This window comes from Chinchilla lanigera, unplaced genomic scaffold (assembly GCF_000276665.1).
Source record: "Chinchilla lanigera isolate Chin_1 unplaced genomic scaffold, ChiLan1.0 scaffold00057, whole genome shotgun sequence".
Lineage (NCBI taxonomy): Eukaryota > Metazoa > Chordata > Mammalia > Rodentia > Chinchillidae > Chinchilla > Chinchilla lanigera.
The window spans coordinates 1,060,320-1,073,310 of NW_004955458.1; the positions used below are offsets into that span (position 1 = coordinate 1,060,320).

Consider the following 12,991-nt stretch of genomic DNA (forward strand, 5'->3'; position numbering starts at 1 on the left):
TTTTTTGTCTTTTTGAGACAGGGTCTCACTATGCAGTTCAGGCTGGTCTTAAGCTCACTTTGTAGCCCAGGCTGGCCTTGAACTTGCAATGATCCTCTTGCTTCAGCCTCCCGAGTGCTGGGATTACAGGTGTGCGCCACCATGCCTGGCTGCTCTTTCAGGTTTACTCTTCTCTGTACATTTGTTCAATAAATGTTTTTTGAGCCCCTAACTCATAGTCTAGTGAAGGAGACAGACAGCTGGACTGGAATCTCAGTACTTTTTTTATTCATTTATTTATTTTTGTATCAGGAATAGAACTCAGGACCTTGAGCTTGCCAGGCAGGCACTTGTGGTACTGAGCTAGATCCCCAGCCCCTGGAGTGTCAGTACTTTATGGCAAGTGGGGGTAAGTACAGGTGCTGTGAGAGCACCCAGGAAGGCACCTAATCCAGAGAAAATTCCTAAATTGAGATCAGAAAGATAAGGAAGAATTAACTCAGTAAAAGGGGCCAAGAGGCAGGGAGCAGGGCAAAGCCGGGATTGTATGGTGGGAGCATGACATGGAGAGAGGATGGAGCTGGAGGAATAAGTATAGGTCAGATTGTGATGAAATCTGGCAGGGCCATACTAAGGAATTTAGGCTTTATCCTGAGGGCAAAGGGAAATCATGAAAGATTTTAAGTGGGAGAGCAACTCATTCAGATTTATAGATTAGAAAAAGTTCATGAGTTAAGAACTGACCCTATCTTGTTTGCTTTCCAGTAAGTAATATTGGAAGAGGTGAATGGCAAATAAATCTAGATGGAAGGCCTGACCCAATAATACTTGGGTCTCTTTGGATAATGTACAGAGAGGGGTTTAAACATTTTGTGGGGTACTGGGGATTGAACTCAGAACCTTGTGCATGCTAAGCATAGGTTCCACCCAAGAACTTTTAAATTTTGACTTGCTCTTTCTGTTTTCCAAAGCCTGTTTTCATTTCCTCAGATTCTCTCAAAATCAAATCCTGAGTAGGGAGGAAAGTGTGGGCTTCCTGCTTTATTTTTCTCTGCTCTCCACTACTCTTGTTTCCGGGGCATTGCTGTGAATTGTTCATCCAGAGCTTTGCTCCCTGTGAGGAGGGAACCATTTGAATAGCAGCAGGGGAGTAGAGGAAGGAGGAACCACACGCCGGGCTCGTTCATTAAGAAAATATATTTGGCATCTTCAGACAATGGTTTGAGCAAGTTAAAAATAACTCCTCGTGAAAAATTAATAGGGAGTTATAAGTGAGTGTTTTAATACAAGCTCCCAGAGCAGGGAAGGTTCTCCAGGCGGCTGACAGCTGACATCACAGGTGGCCAGGGTGTGTATAGAGAATGGTGTGGCGAGCACTCGGCAGAAGTGAGTTCACCTTCTCTTCCAGACCCCAAGGGAGACAGGAGACAGGGATTGGTTTTGGTTATGGGTTACCGAGCAAGTAACATTTCTTCTCTCCCTACTCATCACAATCTCCTAACTGGACATAAAAATGGTAGTGAATTTTGCCTGGTTGAGTGAGGCATACTACATTCAGAATTCACAAAAATCCTTTCTAGCCCTTCTCTTTCCTTAGTAACGGGCCTTTAGTGGGCTGCTGGACCTGTTTCTCCAGTGTCTCCTGATCCAAAAGCCAGTTCTCTCTTTCTTGCAGGTAGAAAGTCTCTGCCCACTTCTCTTCCTTTCTTTTCACAATGCCCCCGTGGTCCTAGGTGATTCCACTGAAGGACTGGCGTGTCCATGCTTTGGCATTCATACCGCTCACTGCATAAGAATAATGCAGAAAGAGAAGCAGAGAGGCTGGCTGCATTTTGGGGCTAAAGGTTTTAAGACTGGGAGGACCAATATTTGTATTTTAAGCTCAGATGATATTTAAAAAATGGTTCTGTAATTGCAATGAGGCCCTCTAGGCCGTGAATTAATGTGTCATAACTCACGCCCAAGCACTGCGCAAACATCCCGCGTGTGAATTATTGCATAATAAATTCATGCCCTGTTGTGTCTTACAGCTTAATTAGTACATGAAGCTACATGAGTTAGGCGAACCCAAATGGGATTATGTCATGTGGTGCGTAAAAAAGCAGAATGTTGGGAGGTATTTGGAGCTTTTGCAGGGGGAAAGTGGGGTTGCATTTTCTATGACATCCTTTGGTGTCGGTGTCTGTGATGTTTGGGCTGCAACAGGTGACATGTTCTGTGACATGTGACTTCTGAGCTTGGGCTGGTTGGTTGAATAATGGGTTCAGTAAATATTTACTGTGTACCACATTCTAGGCATTATGGAGCGAGAGTACAAATGAGATAAAATGTGGCCCATGCCTTTAAGGAGGTTATGTTCTAGTAAAACATACCCAAGGCATAGGTGTGACCCAAAGTAGAAAGTGAAAAGTAGCACACGTAATAGACAAGTAAAGTGCCATGGGAATTCAGAGTGGAGGTTGATCCCTTTTGGCTGGCAGAGTGGTGAGGGCTGATCAGTGGAATCAGAGAAGACTGTGGAGAATAGCATTACAGTTGACTCTCTTTAAGAATAGAGAAGATTTCACCACACAGGGGGTGGTGGGGCGGCCAGTGGGTTCTAGGCACAGTGAATAGCCCTAGGGGGAATACAGGAAAGTGAAGCAGTGTTCAGAGTTCACAGAGTAGGCTGTGTAGCTTGAGACTTGGCAGTGTGAAAGAGCTACATGGACAGTGGATTGGAGCCAGAGTTTTCCTATGAGCACGTAATGCTGGCTTTCCACCCACCGACTGTACTGAAAATCCATGGAGTTGATTCTTCTACTAGGCAATGGCTGCATTCATGGGCCTTAAAGTTCTGCTGTCTGCTTTGGCCCACCCAAAAAGTGCACAGCTGAGAGGCAAGTATCCCGGGTTTTAGTCTTGTCTCTGCTGCCAACTAAAAATGTGACCTTGAGTAATCAAATCCTTCAGCGCCTTGCTTCTTTCTCTTTAACATGAGCAGTTAGAATGGACGATTTCTAAGGCTTTATTTAGTTTAAGTGTTCCTCTGGTTCTCCTGCCTTCTTACTCTCAGCTATGTTTCTCTACGCAAGCAGTTTGCATTATAACCTGTCAGCTTTTCACTAAAACCCAATGTTGGAGTTTTCAGGGTACAATAAATAGCACTGTGTCCTTCCCCAATGTTTGGAGCCAACAGATAATCAAAATAGAGGAGACAGAGAGATAGATCATTTAATCATCAACTTTAGATCTATGGCCACATTGGTTTGCTATTAGGCATGACTACATTCTTTCCTCTCAATCATGGGTCTGCCGAACCCTCTCCGGCCTTCTACCGCAGGGCCAGGGTGGATTCCTGTTAGGATTTGGTCATGGATGAGCATGTTGGAATGCACGTGTCCTGTGGGCAGGCAGGCTCTGCAAACAAAAGTAAAAGCAAAACCAAAATAAAAACCTGGCATAGCAAGCTTGGCTGCTCAGAAGTCCTGGTGAGTGAGAGGGAGCAGAGAGAGGTTAGGAGGAGTACTCTCTTCTCAGTAGGTCTCAAATCCTAGTGTGCATCAGCAACCCCTGGAGGCCTTCTGAAAACACGGGTTGCTGAGCCCCCACCACCAGCGTTTCACATTCAGTAGGTCTGGGCAGGGCCATAATTTACGTTTGTGACAAGTTACCAAGTGATGTGGAGGCTTGTGGTCCAGGGACCAAATAAAAGAGGGATAGGCAAATCCAAAGCTTATAAAATACCACAGCTTTCTGTCTTTTTATTTCCTTTATTTTGTGTATTTTGTTTATTGCTCTCCCCACAGCTAGGTGCCAGGTGCATAATGAACACTTGGTACATACCTACTTCATTGAATGGAGCCATGTACCTTTCCTTGGTATGAAAGATTTTCCTTCCTTTCACACTAAGGCTGTCTCACTCCTTTTATTTTTTTATTTTTTATTTTTTTTAGTTTTTTAGTTTTTCTCTGGTACCGGGAACCGAACTCACGACCTTGTGCTTGCCAGGCAGGCGCTTTGCCGCTGAGCTAAATCCCCAGCCCCTCACTCCTTTTATTTTAAAGCTGTCTTGTAGGAGACTTCCTTGATGAACAGCCTCTCTCTGCGTCCTTCTAGCCCCTAGAATGGTGCCCAGCTGCTCTTTCTCATTTTGCCTTTCTTTGGCTCTGCTTGACTCTTGAGGACTATCTCATTCATTCCATCCTAGTAGAATCTTGTTCAGATTCTAAGAACCTAAACACTAGGTTCTCTCCCTCCTCTAGATCTCCTCCTCCAGCTGTGAGAACAGTGATGTTCATTCACAGCAACGAGGGCAAGACACCCCTGGGGCAGGAGAATGCCTGGAACAGTGTCCCTTGGTCCTCCTCTGTGTATGCCTATGCAATTCCAGGAAGGGCAAGAGGTCGTGAAATTGATAGAAGGCCCAACCCACTGTAGCTGGCTCCAAGGAATCTGTGAAACTAGACTGGCTCCAGCGTGGGCACATTAGGCATCTTTTCTAAAGCAGTCACAGTTTTATGCTTTGGCATAGAAGGGCCAGTGTTTTTCTTTTGTGTTTAAATACAGGACATGCTCCAGGGAAAGAGAAATGGGACGCTACTCTCTTATTTGTGGAATTTCTGAAATATTCCGCAAAGGAGCAGGTGACAGCAGGGAAACTGCTAGAGGCAGGATTACCCATAAACTTGCCAACTTCTTTAGATGTCTTTTTGGGAGACTGGGACCAAAACCTTGTGAGGACGTCTAAGATTCTTTGGGATGAGAATTCACACCCCAGATGGAGAGAAACCCCGGGACTGAAGAAGTGGTAAAGAGATAGAGACTGAAACTTGTTACTTTGGAAGGGGAAGGTACGAGTAGAAACCGAGAAAGAGATATTTGTCAAGAGTTGCTTCCTGGAGGAGGATACCTGTGGAGCAATTTGGGAAATAAAAGAGGGATAGGCAGATCAGGAAAGATATGGGACAGTAATTCTAGGCTACATGAATCCTTGGAATCATGAAAGAATGAGAGTCTTGTGAGGGACGCACTTGTTCACATTTGAAGTGGAATTTATGAGCTAGGTTTGTATTGTGTATTGTGCCATGGAGGGAGATTTCAGAGTCAGGAAGGTATGAGATATGATTCTCATTGCTATCTGGAGGATAGATAGACAGATGGAATTGGATAGATGGACTCTTCCTGGGAGACTGTTATAGAAACTGCTATAATCATTTAGATCCGTGCTCTTCAAACTGTGATCCGTGGGCTAGTAGCACAGGCGTCATGTGAAAACTTGTTAGAAATGCAGGACCTTAGGTCCCAACGCAGACTACTGAATCGGAATCCATATTTTTATCAAGCTCTGCCAGTGAGTTTTACATTCTTTCATGTTTGGGAGGCGTTTTTCAGTGATAGGTGTCTGACCTTGGACGATGACGCCGTGGAGAGAAATAGGAAGGATCTGAGAATTCTGAAACTGGGAGCACAAGAAAAGGGGCCCAGGCTGGGAAAACTGACTTTGGGGAGCAGGGAGAGGTGTGGGCACTGGCTCATCTCCCTGTCTCCAGGCTTCCCATGCCAGTCACCATGGTTTGGCACTCTGCCCACTTTAGGAGAACGCCTGCTGCGCCCACGCTGAAGTCAGCCTGATCCTGAGGGGCTCCCCTGGGGCAAGTGTTGCATAGGTTGGGATTGCTGCCAGTCTTGCTCCCTCTACTTCACAGGGAAGGACTGAAAGGGACTGGGGAGGTCAGATCAGTCAGGCCCCTGCCTCAGGGTTGTACTGTCCCTTAAGCAAATGAGTGACAATTTGATGATCCTAATGATATTAATTGAGGAGGCTATGGGGGTGGAGGGATTGAAGTAGGAGTTCTTAACTATCTATAATGGCAATGAGAATATTTTCATCTTTCAAAGGATTGAAGGAGTGACCAGATGACTGGATGAGGGTTTATGCATGGGCAGGGGCCAAGTTAATGCTTTGTAAAGGATCTTCTGATGATTTTTAATAGGTTAGTGGCAAAGGAAGTACATAAGGCATAGAATTTCAGAGACCTGGAGGCATAATCAATGGAAAAAAGGTTCCAGGTGAGAACTTTCCTTTAGCTTTTGATGGGTTTGTATACTTTATTCACAGGAATTATGAGTGGTGACAAAAAGTCAATGTTAAAGGGAAATGGATTGAAATTGAATGCCAGGAGAACTTTCTGAGGTAAGGGTTGAAGGAGATGATGAAGATTCTCTCTGGCCATGCACACATGTGTCTCAGTTTGGTCTGAATGCCTCAGGAAGGCCCCAGCCCAGAAATAGAGAAGTGTGCAAAATGAACTCTCAAAGCCAGGCATGGTGGCGCACTTCTGTAATCCCAGCACTCAGGAGGCTGAGGCAGGAGGATTGTTGCAAGTTCGAGACCAGCCTGGGCTACAAAGTAAGCTCAAGTCCAGCCTGAACTGCATAGCGAGACCCTGTCTCAAGAAAGACAAAAAAACAAAACATGAACTCTCAAAATCTTCCTCTTTCCAAAGATTATTCTGTTAGCTCCTTAATGAAAGATTAGGTGGGAATGTGATGTATTTAAAGTGGCAGGGTACAGGGACAATGAATGATAGAAGAAAACAACAGTCCCATCAAAGCATTACAACATTTGCCCAAAATTTCAAAACATGGGCCAGGGTTGTACTGCAGTGGTAGAGTGCTTGAAGCCCTGGGTTTGAGCCCTAGCACTGAAAAAAAAAAAAAAAAAAAAAAAAAGCCAATTGTATTTGGTGGAATAAGCTGCATGTTAGGCCTCAAACAACAGTTTTTAGATTTCCATGGCCTTTCGCTCTCCCTGTATCTGTCTGTCTCATCAATGAGATTTTTAGAACTAAGAGAAGAGGATATTTCGCATTCACTACTTCTTTATATCTCCAATGCCTAATATAATGAGGACAATAATGGCTACTAGTTGTTGAATATATACCATGACCTGTACACTGTTTTAAGAGCGTTACATAATTATTAATGTAATACACAGTTCTATCTGGTAAGTATTGTTATCCCATGTTATAGAAGTTGAAACTAAGGTTCAAAGAGTCACTTGGGCAAAGTAAGAAGTGACACCAGCATTTACACCAAGTTTGAGCACAGCTTATGCCGCTAACCTTGGAGTATACTCTGCATGCATTAGCAGCTTAGTAACAGACAGAGGACCACTGAAACCTGATGGTGCGTTTAGAGGTAATCAAGACAGTGGGTAATTCAAACTGTGCGTAATGAAAGAACAGTTTCTCTTTGCTTTCTGAAATGTAGTCGGGTACACATTTGGGACACATACAAACTTATTCATTCACAGACATTCCCTCATTTTCCTTCTCTGTGCCCATCCTGTAGCCAGTAGTTTGGGAAGGAGGTGAGGCTGGGTATAAAGCAACTCCCTGAAGGCTGTGTGTGTGCATTCTATATAGATATGTGTTTGCCTTTGACTGGATAAGTGCATCCAGGAGTGGAGTATACTTATGTCAGCAAGTCTATAAACATGAGTATATTTGTTAGACTTTTTGTGTATGGTGTGTGTACAAATCCTGAATGAGTTAAACCAGCTATAAGGAACTGGCCAGCTTCCACCCTTGGTCCTGGCTGATGTGTTTGTACCAAACCCTGATATTTATTTTTCATCACCTCTCAAGGGAACCTCAATGAGTTTTCTTTCTGGGAAGTTTATGGCCAAGATGCTGGGCTGCTTTGGGGCCCCCATAAATCTGCTATAATCAGAGGAGGTTTGCAGAGAAAGAGAAACAGCAGCTGCCAGGCAATGCCGTCCTGTCCTTTACTTTCTAGCCTACTACCCGAATTGCCCTTATATGCATGTCATGCACATAACCACCTGCGCTGTCCTGGGACCCCTTGATGGAAGGCACTCAGATAGACCATGCCATTTACTTTTTCTTTTTGTCTCACATTGGGATGGTACACTTTGGCCATCCCACACAGAGGAGATTTAAAATTATACTAAGTAGGAAATCTAGAGTTGAGATTGTGAGAAACTTGTCGTTCAAATAATGGTTCCGCCTCATTAAAAACTTCAGACTGAACTATCACTGAAGCAAGGGTAGTAAGAGGAGCTAAATATCTCTGTTTACGTCTTCAGGAAACTTCACAAAAAGATTGAGATGCAGGAGACTGAGTAACGTGAACATTAGCAAGAGGCAAACACAACAAAGGATTCCCCTCCTCCATCTTCCAATGCTGGTTGTTGGGAGATTTTTTTTTATGAGGGATTTTTATGACAAACTTTACTTTACATTTGACATTTAACAACATCTCCTGTCCAGGGCAGGAGGAAATATAGATATTTATTGACATATGGTGTTGGAAGATCAAGGAAAATTGACTGTGGAGAATGAAGAGAGGAGGAGTTTCTCCCTTTCCCCAGGTATGCAAATTATGTGGCTTAATTTGTGTAGCATATGTTCTTCTGTGCTTGGTGCTTTTCTCAGTAATGAGATGAAGAAATCATTTCATTGTTAATAAAGAACTCAGTGGGGGGAGAGGGAAGAGGAGAGACATATAGATGGAGGCATAATGGGCATCCTGTCCTGTCTGAACCTTGTCTATTCCTGAAATGATACCAGAGAGAAAAGCAGTGGGGACAGATGGAACCTTAACTCAGACCTAGGTCTGGATTCTTCTGTTTCCTAACCAAAGCCCCAGGCTTCTGTCGTTTTATCTCGAATTTAACTGGGTTTTGCATTTCAGTCTCTAATAGTGAACAGAAGTTCAAGGTCAAGTGATGTTCAAAGTCAAGAAATCCTTTCACTAGCTGCGTCTTCTCCTTGGAATTTCCTCTTCCCTATCTCTGACTACGAAAATCCCACATAAGCATCATGGCTCATCTTAAGTGCTACCATTTTCCTGAGACTTCCTGAACAACCTCAGCACAGAAGCCATTTCTTTTCTTTGAACTCCTCTATTCATTCGCTAGTGGTAATCTTGCTACATGAGGCCTTCGGTTGTAGTTTTACGTCTTCCCTTTTTTTCTTACTCAGCTGTATGCTTCTGGAGTATAGAGATTATGTCCTATGTATTTTTATATTCTCTACACAGTGCTTAATAGACAGCTAAAGAATTGTTAATTAAATTTAATAAGTGGTAAACATATATAAGTAAAAGTGTGGATACAGATTTGGGAAGAGGAACATTATGAATATTATTGTTAATAAAATCTGGAAATGGTACTTCCAGGTATATATATCATATGATCTGGAAAATTTTAAAATCTCACTGCTAAGTTTGTTTCCTCATACTTTATTTATTCTTTCTTTTGTTCATATATAGAGTTTTTTTCTAGTGGGAAACTGCCAGTCAGCAGGGAAACAAGTGTTCAAATAATTACAAGTTGTGACAGATATCGGAATAAAATAGTTTTATGTAGAGACTAATAGGGAAACTTCTTTAGATAAGTAGGTTGGGAAAAGCCTTTTGGTCATGGGAATATATCTACCCTACTATTATTGAGTTAATTCGGTCTGTAACCTGAGTAGCAACAGCAACAACAAAAACAACAACAAAAAACCCCAATAATTGACTAAGAGTAACAGCCTTTCCACCAGGGGGCAATTTTGCCAACGCAACCTTACTTTGGTTCCTTCACTGGTCCAACCTCCCAACCTCCCCTCTACTTTGGGAAGAGGGGGAGGGCCCTCCCCTTGCCTCAGGATGGACCCTCCCCCCTCTTGGAGTTAGCAAGCAAAACAGGTGTTAAGAGCTTTGATCTTGCTACAGACTTGGAGACAGATCAAGGTAGAGTCCTCTGAAATAATGCCCGAGGATGTGAGAAGCCGAGGAAGAGATGGAGACAGAGGTAGAAAAAGACAGAGGCAAATTGCTGCCACAGAGGGTTCTTTTTCTTTTTTCCCTCCTGTCTTGGTCTTGGTAGGCTCTGGGTTCTGCATTTCTTGGGGTAGCTGACCACAGCCTTTGGGCTTCTGGGGAGAATGTCCCTTGTATGACTTTAGTGAGCCTCCTTGGTCTTTCCTCGATCCCCACTATAAGTTTGGAGACAAGGGTTGTGAGAATAAGAATGCCATCTGGTGGTTTCCCTGCAGCCTCAGATAATTCTTTCCTTACCACGGGCTTCTTTTGAGTACTTTCCTGTCCCTGTCTTCCTGCCACAAATGTTGGTAGCATTTGTTCATATCTCTTGCAGAGGATTGGTGACATTCCCAGCCCCTACTTCCTGTTAGAATAACACACTTTGGTTACTGGCTCAGGCAGCTTCTCAGGAGCTCAGGTGACTCAGGCTCTTCTCACAAAGGACTTGACCGCTTTGCACGTGCGGAGGGTCACTGCGGACTGTTGAGAAGATCTTACTTGTTAGTGCAAGGTTCTCAAACTGAAGTCGTCCTTAGTTCCCTCCATCCTTCCCTGACTCCATCAAGACCAGCTTCTCTGCAAGTGATGTCTTGAATAAGGACAGAGGCTGTTCTATTTCCCTGCTTCAAGATAAACCCTATCTCTTTGCTCCCAGGGTCCAAACCCATCCTTCGAAGATATTGAAGAAATACTTATTGGGAGAGAAAGAACCATAATTTCTTGTAGCTGCTAAGGCATATCCAGAATAGAGTTCTTCTGATCGTCAGAGATGGACAGATACTTTACAGAAATGTTATTTATTTAGCCTTTGAAGTCAAACAGTCGAGTTCTTGTCTAAGCTGGGCTACTTGCTATACCTAAAGCTAGGAACATACAGGAATAGTCAGATACCCTCTTTCATCTGTGCTAGGGATAGAATCTGAGCTTATGAGCGAAAAATTGCTTTTGAAGCTGGTAAGGAACTTTATGCCGTGGGTGCAAGGTAAATGAGGTAGAACAGAAAAGACTTTTGCTTAAAAGAGGAAAGGGAGGAATGAGCTAAAAGAGAATGGTCAAGCTGACGCTTGGACCCAGGGACCCCAGACTTAGGGGACAGATTTAGTAATGTCGGGATATACCTATGTTCTAGTTCAGGGATGGCGAACCTTTTAGAGCTGCCAGTGATACAAACAGTCTGCTGAAGCACGTGTACCATAGGTTCGCCACCAAATATTTTCTGGGGCCTGTCCCTCCATAGGTGGCAGTGTTACTCGTTCCCTTTTTAGGCAGGTAGAATGAGATACTTAGTTTGCGGTAGGTCAGGGCGAGTTCTGGTGGCAGGGTTGCCATTAGTGTGGTGAACATGTCAGATTTTCCCAAGAATCTGTGTTCAGAGATGCTATGGGGAGGAGGAGAGGATTGGTGTAGAGGAGGAAAGAGAGTACAGTTATCTTCTCTGGGTTCTTTGAATCAGAGGATGCAAGAGAGAGAGAAAGAGAGAAAGCAGGAAATTTTCTTAGAAGTCATATTCTACTGCTTTACTTTTCACTTTACCATTTTTCAATCACCTTCCAAAATGCCAGACTGCTAATAACTCCCCCAATCCTTTCTTCCATATCATAAATTTATGTTGTTAAGTTACACTTGAGCAGATATTCCTAGGACCCATCCCAGTAAGGGGAACTTCTTGAAGTCACAGGTCGTTTCCCTGAAAGGATCTACAAACCTAAAGCAGCATCTGCGTTGGGACCTAAACATATTTCCTTCTTTCCTGCAGAAATCCTGTCTGCCTATTTCCCCATTCCTCTTCTCTTTACCTGTTTTTCCTTCTGTTCTGGCCTTTTTCTTTCTTCAACTGCTGAAGAGTGGAGAAGAATGTTCTGCATATTCATTCACTTCACTCTTTCATGCTTAGTTTTAAATTCTTGCCCTGCAACCTCTTCCGTCACCACCTCCGGTCCTCTTAACCCCCTCCCCTCACTGTTTGCTCAGTTCTTGCTGTCTTTCATTCTTATTTACAATTGCTCTCTTTTTCCCCCCAACCTGCTTCACCTGTGAAGAAGAGGTGGGAAGATCCACAAGGGAGAAGGCATTGGGCATAGCAAAGCCATGGTAGTTAGGCATCAGGAGAGACTCAGGGAGAATTGGATACTGACACAGGTGGCCTAAGGGGTAGTTGCTTCCTGACCCATTGTAAATAGGTGGGGCTGGGATGACGGTAACAGGAACATAAATGGATTAAGGGCAAAGAGCTCCTTGGACCTACAGAGCAATATGCACTTACCATTCTTTCTTGTCAGTTATTTAATCCAGATATTTTGTGGGCTTGTCATGTAATTGCTGATCCTTGAGGAGGTAGTGTGGATCGCTGTTACGTCTGAAGTCTACCCCAGCCTCAGTGTGGGTTATCTTCTTGGGTCCTTCCTAAGGCATAGCCTTAGCCTTCTGGGTTCACTTCACTGAGAATTAACTCAGTTTTGGAAAGGGAGTGGCATAGGAACATGGGATTCTTTGGCGACTGTGTTCCCCATTTCATTGTCTACTTATCCAATTCTAAATAGGCCTGAGAGAATGATTTTGCTTAGTTAATTCTGTAAGAGTTTCATGGAATAGGTAGTATTACTCCCTTTCTATAGATGAGGAACTGAAGCTCAGAGAGGATAAGCTCCTTGCTCATGGAATTTTGTCTGTCTCCAAAGTCTTTTTTTTTTACCACCACTGTGTGGAATGGTACAACTATCTTTTGGAGCACTTTAGGTAAAAAATATTTTTGTCTTTAGTTCCTTGTTTGGCTTGAAGCAGCCTCAGGATAATTTGAGCTTTGTGGATTCTTAGCAATGGAAAATGGCTAGGTTCTAGGACCTGTTTTTCTCAGTCATGGTAGGAGAATGGCTGAGAGACGCTTTTGGCAGGGACCCCTTTTGACTGTACCAGAGTAATATGTGGCATATGATAGGAAGCTGGGCTTACTGAAGAGAACACCTTTACCCAAGTTGGGAATGGGGTCTTGTGAGGTTATTACCTAACCTCCTTTAGAGTAGTTTCAGAGGCATGGCAACTCTGGGCTTATCTTGGGTTATCCCCAGAAGAATGATTATAGGTTTTCTGGATTATTTGGTTTTTTTTTTTTTTTTTTTTTTTTTTTTTTTGTTTTTTCTCCGGTACCGGGAACCGAACTCACGACCTTGCACTTGCCAGGCAGGCGCTTTTGCCGCTG

General features: G+C 43.6%; 1 long non-coding RNA gene across 1 annotated transcript in view; it reads right to left on the reverse strand.

The window, feature by feature from the left end:
• Window positions 1–3,222: 3,222 nt before the first annotated feature.
• The window catches only part of LOC102025549, a 10,657-nt gene continuing 888 nt past the window's right edge, over window positions 3,223–12,991 (reverse strand). Inside the window, exons 2-3 of the long non-coding RNA XR_262958.1 lie at window positions 12,059–12,337; window positions 3,223–3,378 (exon numbers count right to left, since the gene is read on the reverse strand). This is a non-coding gene — a long non-coding RNA (uncharacterized LOC102025549). The remainder of the gene's footprint in view (window positions 3,379–12,058; window positions 12,338–12,991) is intronic.